The following is an 8,188-nucleotide window of genomic DNA, read 5'->3' as shown; positions in this document are numbered from 1 at the left end:
GGGTAAATTTGGGCTGTTAGTAACAGATGAAGTTCAGTAACAAAAAGGGTTGCACTAAATTTTTAACACCAGAAAGAGAGGGAAAAAACTGCCATAATTCATAAGTTGTGATTGAAAATGTTTGAAAATGATTGACGTGAATTGGAAACATGATGTTTGAAACGTTTTAACGACTTTCCGTACGATGAGTCAGCGCTGACTGAAATCAGTGCCAAGTGGAGGCCCTGCAGGATCGATTCTTTATGCAAACACAGGAACTGAGATGGATGAGTGGAAACAAGCCAAAAAGAAAGTGAGACTTGGTATCAGTGAATCTTAGGATGGCATTGCTGGCCTTTTAAAAACCCTGCCCCGCATCGGGGGGGAGCGTGTTCTAACAGAGAAGGGGGATTAATTTCACCAAGTGTGAGTGACTCCTTATTGTAGCACCACAATGTGAGAAGAACAATGAGCACAATCGGTCCAACATGGCTGATTTTAATAGAAGAAGGCGATCTGGGAGGAGGTGGAAATGCACCATTAGCAGCTCGTTGGAGCCAAACACATTGTATTCCAACAATAAAAAAAGAGCCGTGGATAAATATAAATGACAGGGAATCTACGAGTAACAAACGAGAATATGCACATGGTTAAACCCTCATTTGGTTTCATAGATTGTAGTAAAAGATCATGTATGAAATTGACCATGCAGAATATTAGAGCTGGGGATTGACATTTTGAAATCACTCAGCTCACTCAGCAGCATGCAGCCACTGTCTCTTTATAATGAAACCATCTGAACACTTCTGTAAAGCTCAGGAGAAATGGATTATTTCCAATGAGATGGCTTTATGGTTTATTTATAATCTTACATTGAAAAATATACAAACAATAATAAATCTGATACAAACTTAAACTGAAAAACCTGTAATCTCATGTGTGGTTGATTTTGTGATCAAGGATCAATATTATCTTTATATTTATCTTTTAGATTTTTAATCAGCATCTATAAGAAATTGACTTTTGGACTCATATTTTATATGCACCTGTGATTACTTTCCTTAAAAATTGTGCAAAAAAAGTCATCTGTAAAAGTAATGCAGCGACTGTATTTTACCACAAGATGGCTGGTAGTTCCCCACAGAAGTCATTAGAAGAGCTCATCTTCTGACTGAGAAGATTTTACTGATCACCAAATCTAATCTACCGTCTCCCTTCAGTGGATCAATCGATTTGATCATCCATATGTTGCAAAGATGAGCCCCACTTTAACCACAGCAAGATGAATACATGGAATGGATTAAATCAAATTACAGATTTACTCCTAAAAATCCAGAATAAAGCATTTAGAATAAGTCTGAAGCAAATCTTTTGCATCGTCTTCACGCTAATGTGAGTTTTAATTTAATAAACTTCCACCACAAGATACTTTTGTGCTGCAGCTAAATATAATTTGTTGTGATGCGTTTTGCATAATGGCCACTTGTGTTTAGCTAACAGTTTAAGTTACCATAAATCATCATGGGAAGTCAGATAATTGACTTAAGGAGACAAATCGGACTTGTGAGTTTCTCAGCTCCAACCTCTGCAGATCAGGAGAAAAGCTTTCACTCCAGCTAAACGCTGCATTAAATTATAGCCTCATGTGACGGTCACATTAATTAATGAGGGCCAACATGTTGTACATCAGCTGTGATGTAATTATGAGGCCAAACCTTAATCTTACTTCAGTTCAACATCTTTAATGAAGTAATTAAATGATTTAATTTCCCTCATTTTTCTTTTCTTTTCTYTTTTGATGGCGATTTGCATCTTTAAACGACGAACATGTTACGCTTGAGTTAATATCTGATATCACTACAGCGCTGCTGAGTCTGATAACTATAGAAAATATACTTATTTAACTCGGTTTCAGAGAATCCAATATTATTGTTCTTTTTTTCAAATTAAATATATAAAGCGCCCTATGAGCATAACCGCTTTTTTGCTGAAGCGCAGCTCTGACAAATTGAAGAGACGTGAGCTGTTTGGTCTTTCAACAGCCTGTAAAACAGAAATGATTGCTGTGATTTGGAGCAGCGCTTTCCTAAATGAATTTCCGAGTTGGAATGTGTAAAACAGACACATTTTGTAGGAGCCAATTGGAAATAAAAAAAACTTTATGAGCATCAGTGAGTTAGCAAGTAACAGTCTTTGATAACTGCAGAGTCAACCATTTCACATTGTTTAACTGTAAGTCTTGATGATGTCCTCATTAGGCTCAAGAAGTATTTAATGTTAATTGACCAGGATGAACGTTTTATTGATCTAGGTCAACCTCCTTTGAGTCACGCTGCTCAGTCTTTTGTCACTTGAGACAGATATTTTTAGGTGCTTTTTGAATTTCTGTCATGGCTCTTGGTGCCAAGATTGGGTGTCAGGAAGGCTATGTCACAGGACAAGCAGAGGCTAAATTTATGCCCTGTTGCTATGAATGGTTGGTGATGCTTTTTGGCAAACCGATTATGTCATTGTCTCAGCGGCTTATTTCACCCACATTGTTGATTTGCAGGAGCTGCAATTTAGGTGGAACATTTTACTTCTTCTTGTGCAGTTTTTTTTTTCAGCTCTGTTAGCATGGTGCACCCTTTTCTCTTTTCCCTTTGAGCAGGATTTCTCACTGCTACAGTCTTTCAGCTGATGTTTTTTATCACTTACTGATGTAATAGATCAAGAGATAAAGTCTTTAGGTAATCAGGATAAAAGTTCAGAGTGAATATATTGCAGAATCTCAACACCATTTTTGATAAACAGCTGTGGGTGGAGGGGGAAAAAGAAGTTATGCACAGCATTTGTCCTGCTTTCAAAGAAAACACATGCCTGACATTTTAATGTCTCTCCTCTGTAGCAACTCAGATTAAAGGAAGTTTGACTGAATTTTGTTTTTCCTTAGTAAATGTTTCCCAAACTGTGGTGGGATGTGTGCAGCACAAATATATATTTATACTTTGTGTGGAACATTAATCCAAAAGAAACCAGGTCAATCATTTATAGATGCTTTAATCTTGTTTTTGAATCCAATGATCTATGTAGAGAGAATTAGCGTGTATCATTAGTTTTTGTTTGCTTTATTCTGTGAGGTTGGATGCTGATAAACCCATGGTTCAGGCCAAGTCAGAGCCCTAACAAAATGCATTTATTTAATTAAAGATTGATGTGGCAGCTTCAAGAAACGTCTTATAAAACTACAAGGAACACAAATAGCATGGAAGGAAAAACAGCACAGTGAACGAACGCAGCTCAGAAGACAGAAAACTGAAAACTAAAGACACACTAACGAGGTAACAACACCTGCTAAAGCAAAGACTGACAGACAGGATGGAGGAAAAACACAGACTATGATATTTTCTGGGGTCAGTCAGTGACAGAAAGGCGCTGTAGGGTTTATGTTTAGTAGTAGTTATTTTTTCTGCACAGTCAACAGTGGTAAACTTTATGAGATAAAACACGAAACTTTGGAAATAGTCACACTTTTGAAAAAATCATTTGGCAAATCTGTGACGAGAATATACAATCCTATAGTTATTTCTAGTAATTATCCCTTTATTACTCTTTATAATAGATATAAATGTTCTTAATACCTGATGCTTCCTGCATTGTTTTTGAATTTACAATCTTAATCATATTTTTTTTTATTTCAGACATGCCAACATGCTGTTAAATTTCCTATTGTTGCTCCTCAGTTTATATCCAAAAAGGTGATGTGTACAAAAAATATCTAAAGTGAAACAAAACTGTGAAATTATCATGAGTGTCAAAAAATGCACAGTGATTTATTCTGCACTGCTGACCTTTTGTCTGGTGTTTTGCTGTCAATTCCCTATAACAGCCTTTCCAAGGTGTGCAGATAAGTTAACACACATTCCCCCCCACAGGCGATGCTCTATTGATTTGTAGCCATAAGGCAGCATTCAACCATACTAGTCTGGGAATCCCTACTGTGGATCTTAAAGAGTTTCCGAATCACACAGAGTGAACCTACATTACAGAGTGTTTCAGCTGAACTGAAATCAACTCAAAGCTTAGTGTGCTGCTTTCTCATCACTCTCCTTTTGACATCTCCAGTAATATAACTTATAATCACTGCACGCAAACAATGGTTGATGTAAAAACTCAAAAAACACACTCTCTTGCACACTCAAGACACAAAAAAAAAAGAAGAGGAGGAGGAAGAAGAGGAGCACCGTGATCTGAAACTGGCTGCATTCGACTGACGGCCTGAAACGATGCTTTTGTTCTCAGCGATGGGAGTTCTGACAGCTGGCAGGAGGCAAGACAACTGATCTCCCTGTGTCTGAGACTTCAGTCTTTAAAAAAAAAGGCCTGGTAATTTTTTACACCTTTCAGGGATTTTGGTGTTCTTTAATGACTGAGGAATAAAGTCAAAATGTATAAAATAAATAGGAAAACACTCCAAAACACATTGTGAAAGCCTGTTGTGAACAAATGTTCTGTGGAAAGGTCATGAGCAGGTGATATCTTACCTGTTGTAGATAGCTCTTTGAACTACCTGAGTTTGAAGAAATTTTAATTTATTTTGACCGGATTGATGAGCTAATGGCTAGCCTCACCAAGGGGAAATGCTGGCATCCTAAATCAATTACAAACTTTTCTTTAAGGAATACATGCAAACAGTTGTTCACTACAAGATTACAAGATTGTTCAGACCAGTTTATTATATTCATGCTACTATTCCTGCAGCTCTTATTTGTTCTTGGAGATAGAATATTTTGTAAACAGCTGTAAAACTGACAACAGTTTGCATAAACTGGTAAAAAAAAATGAGAGTTGTTTTAAAGCAACAATTGGCACAATTCAAAATAGTCATTTGATCATTCAAAGAGCTACATCTGATAAGATATTAATGTCTAACCTCACTTCAAAAGATCTGAACTATAACTTTTTGTGAATTAATCCTTAATTTTCTCAACTTATTGTACTGAATCACATTTTTACACCTCTTTTGCTCATCAGGACTGAGAGAGAAAAATACCATACCAGTGCTAAGTTGCATCTATCATTTTGTACATGACATCGTAATATTTCTGCAGAAAAATATCACACAAAACCTAACATTTAAGAAATTGTCAGTATTTTTTAGACTGAAAGGTAACGCAAGAAATGATGAAAGATTATAAGAGCTGCTCAATCAGAATGTCCTCTGAAAGAGATTCACACATGAACTGCATGTGCATCAATCCTTTGGGATTTTTTCTTCCTCTCTCTCTCTCTCTCTCTATGGGTCAGCGTCAGACAGACAGTAATGAAAGCTTTCTCAGAAATCCCTCTGTCTTCAACATCTTTTGAGGCACAAACTCTTTCAGCTCAGTCTGGCTGGGAGATGTACAATGAGCGATAACAGCTGTGAGTCTCGGGGGGACAAATCTGTTAACTCTCATCAAAGCACCACGCTCCTGTTGACAGCGGAACATTTACAAGTCTGAAGTGCCACAATGTCTGTTAAAACAAAAGGTGCTGTTGTTTGAAAGGTTTATAGCAGCAATATATATCTTTTAAATGCAGTGAGTCGAACGATGTCAAACATAAAGTGAAGCCAAGCTAATTAAACAGTGGGAGTGGGAGCGTATTTACTAATTGGCCACATCATTATGACCACCTGCCTCAGTCCCCTTTCACCACCAACGGAAATCAGATTAGAAAACGTTGTGAACAACAAACATTTTGGGGTGTCTAGGATTGTCTGTTACAAAGATTGTCAGCAGATCCTTTGAGTCTTGTGACTTATTGGGTTTCTGTAAACTGGGTTTCTCTCCTACAGAGGCCTTCCAAACTCATCAGACTGGGATCTGAGGGAGTTTGGAAGCTGTTTGAAGTCCTCAGACTCATTACAGCGTTCTTTGAGCTAGCTCTGCCAGGCTGTCTGGATTTGTCTTGGAAAACTCTAGAAGGAGTGTAATTTTACCCATCAATACATAAAGGAACCTCAAAAGGAAAATATAATGCATATATTTCTAAAGATATGTACACTTTACAAATTTACTCATGCATTGACAGATGCACGGCTGCATCCCACCAATTCTCCTTGCAGTCAGAATTGACATTAAGTTTTTGAGCTTCCTGTGTTGTAAATGGTCTATATTCAGTGATTTAATGATCTTCTTGGAAACCACCGTAACAGTCACCAGTGATCCAACACCAAACTAAATATATCAGGGACAAACTTAGAGTCTGGAAAGCTTCAACTGCCGCCTAAATACTGGAAACTAGTTCAGATGCAAAACGAACATCTGAGCTGTGCACAGCAACATGAAGCACTTTACTGTGAATAATAGACGTGTTGGTAAATAATGTCTGTATTTTTTTTACCCCGAGCACAACACCTGTATTATTTTGTGTTTAAGGGACAGATTTAAGACTACAAAAACAGTTTAAAAGGGAGGGAAGATATCATGAAATCAGTTAGGAAAAGTGTGTTTTAATCTGATGGATGAGGCCTGGTGAAACTTTATTTCAGCCCACGTAATGTTTTGGTCTGAAGGTTTATCTTTTTGTGGGGAAGCTCTTTGGTACATGTCCAAAGCAAAACTGTGGTTTGATTTCATGCTTTTCCTTTATTTTCCAAAGAACCAGCACAAGAGACGCTTTTGAGGTCTTATTTGATTTGCAAAATGATTCTGAAACCAAGGAAAATATATTTCTGATCCCTGTGGTGCTGATTAGCAGCTTAGCAATATATCATTCCTAGTGTCCCCTGAGAGAATTTAAATATCGAAAGATGTTTGCACATTATCATCTGAAAGAAATACTCTCCATGTGCTTTTGGTACTGCTTGCTTGTCAGTAATTTCAGCATGAAAAATGTATTTTAATATTAGAATTTCCTCCAATATGACATTTTCATTACTTCTCAAATGACAACAATGTTAAATATGGGATAAAATTCACTTAATCATTATATTTTGGGGTCCAATATTTAAAAGGAGAAAAGGTTTCAGTGTGTCTGTTGACTGTCCTTAAGACTCAGCTGTAGTTTGTGTTTAGCACTACTTACTAAATGCTAACATGCCTAACTAAGCTGGTAAGAACTCTAAGCATAATCCTCTGCATGCTGGGATTCAGAGCATTATCGTTGTGATCATTTCCACTAATGATGATGTGCTGCAGTAAGTAGCCTCACAGATGCGCTCATATCGCTGCAGACTGATTCAATAACTGATTCTATAAAGTTCAGTGTTGTTTTTACTGTCCATATGGTTTCCTCACTGTACCTCCAAGGAGGAACGGTGGACTCTTATCAACTGGTTTGTGTGCAGTGTGCTTGCTATAAATTCTTAGAATGTTTTCTGAAGACAACAGCCGGGCTTGTTAAAGATAATGACCTGCTGATAATGAGCAGACAGCTTCCTCTCATATTTGACCGTGTCTGTCTGCAGTAATTGTGTGTGTGTGTGTGCATGTGTGTTTGTGTGTGTAAGACAGTGTTATTTTCTTTTTCAAACTCTCTTACTGCACTTGTTTTCATCCCATTTGCTGAATTAAAATTTTCCACTCTTCATTCAGTTTTATGAGCCTTTTTATGCAAACTAATCATTTTATTTTGTTTTTCTCTCTGCTGTGTGACTGAAAGTTGCCTGAGAGTCAAAAACACAAAGTAATAATCAGAACAAAAACCAGCACAAGGAACAGTGACTCTGAATTCAGGCACTTTTAAATTTACATATCACTAGATTTCTGGGATTTAATGAAGTTGTACTTTTACTTTCCTGTATAAAGTATGTTATAATCACAAACTAAAGCAAGAAGAAAACAAATCACAGAAAAACAGGACCATAGGTTGTGTAATTCCTGGGATTATAAAGGCAGTCATTATTCTAAATATAAATCAAAATCTGGCTCCAAATGAAAGGCTGTTTTTGTGTGTATGAATCCTTGTGATTGCTGGTCTCCCTTCTAACGTCATCCTGTAGACTTGTGGCTCATTGTCATGCACCCTGTGGCTCTATCTGCCTGCGGTCCGCATGCAGTGTTCACTGATGTGAGCCTKTCCAGAGACGCAACCAAAAAGAGGGTCAAAATGAAAACTGCTGGCAATATTCTCACAGAGTTTACAAAATGATTCATAGACGCCAACCAAGATATGTATTAAACCACATAGTTCATACAAAATGGAACTACAGGGATATGCAGTTTGCTGTTTGGATTCCATTCGA

The sequence above is a fragment of the Austrofundulus limnaeus genome, unplaced genomic scaffold, assembly GCF_001266775.1.
Source record: "Austrofundulus limnaeus strain Quisiro unplaced genomic scaffold, Austrofundulus_limnaeus-1.0 Scaffold9, whole genome shotgun sequence".
In the NCBI taxonomy this organism is placed as follows: domain Eukaryota; kingdom Metazoa; phylum Chordata; class Actinopteri; order Cyprinodontiformes; family Rivulidae; genus Austrofundulus; species Austrofundulus limnaeus.
Note: the sequence above shows the minus strand (reverse complement) of the source record.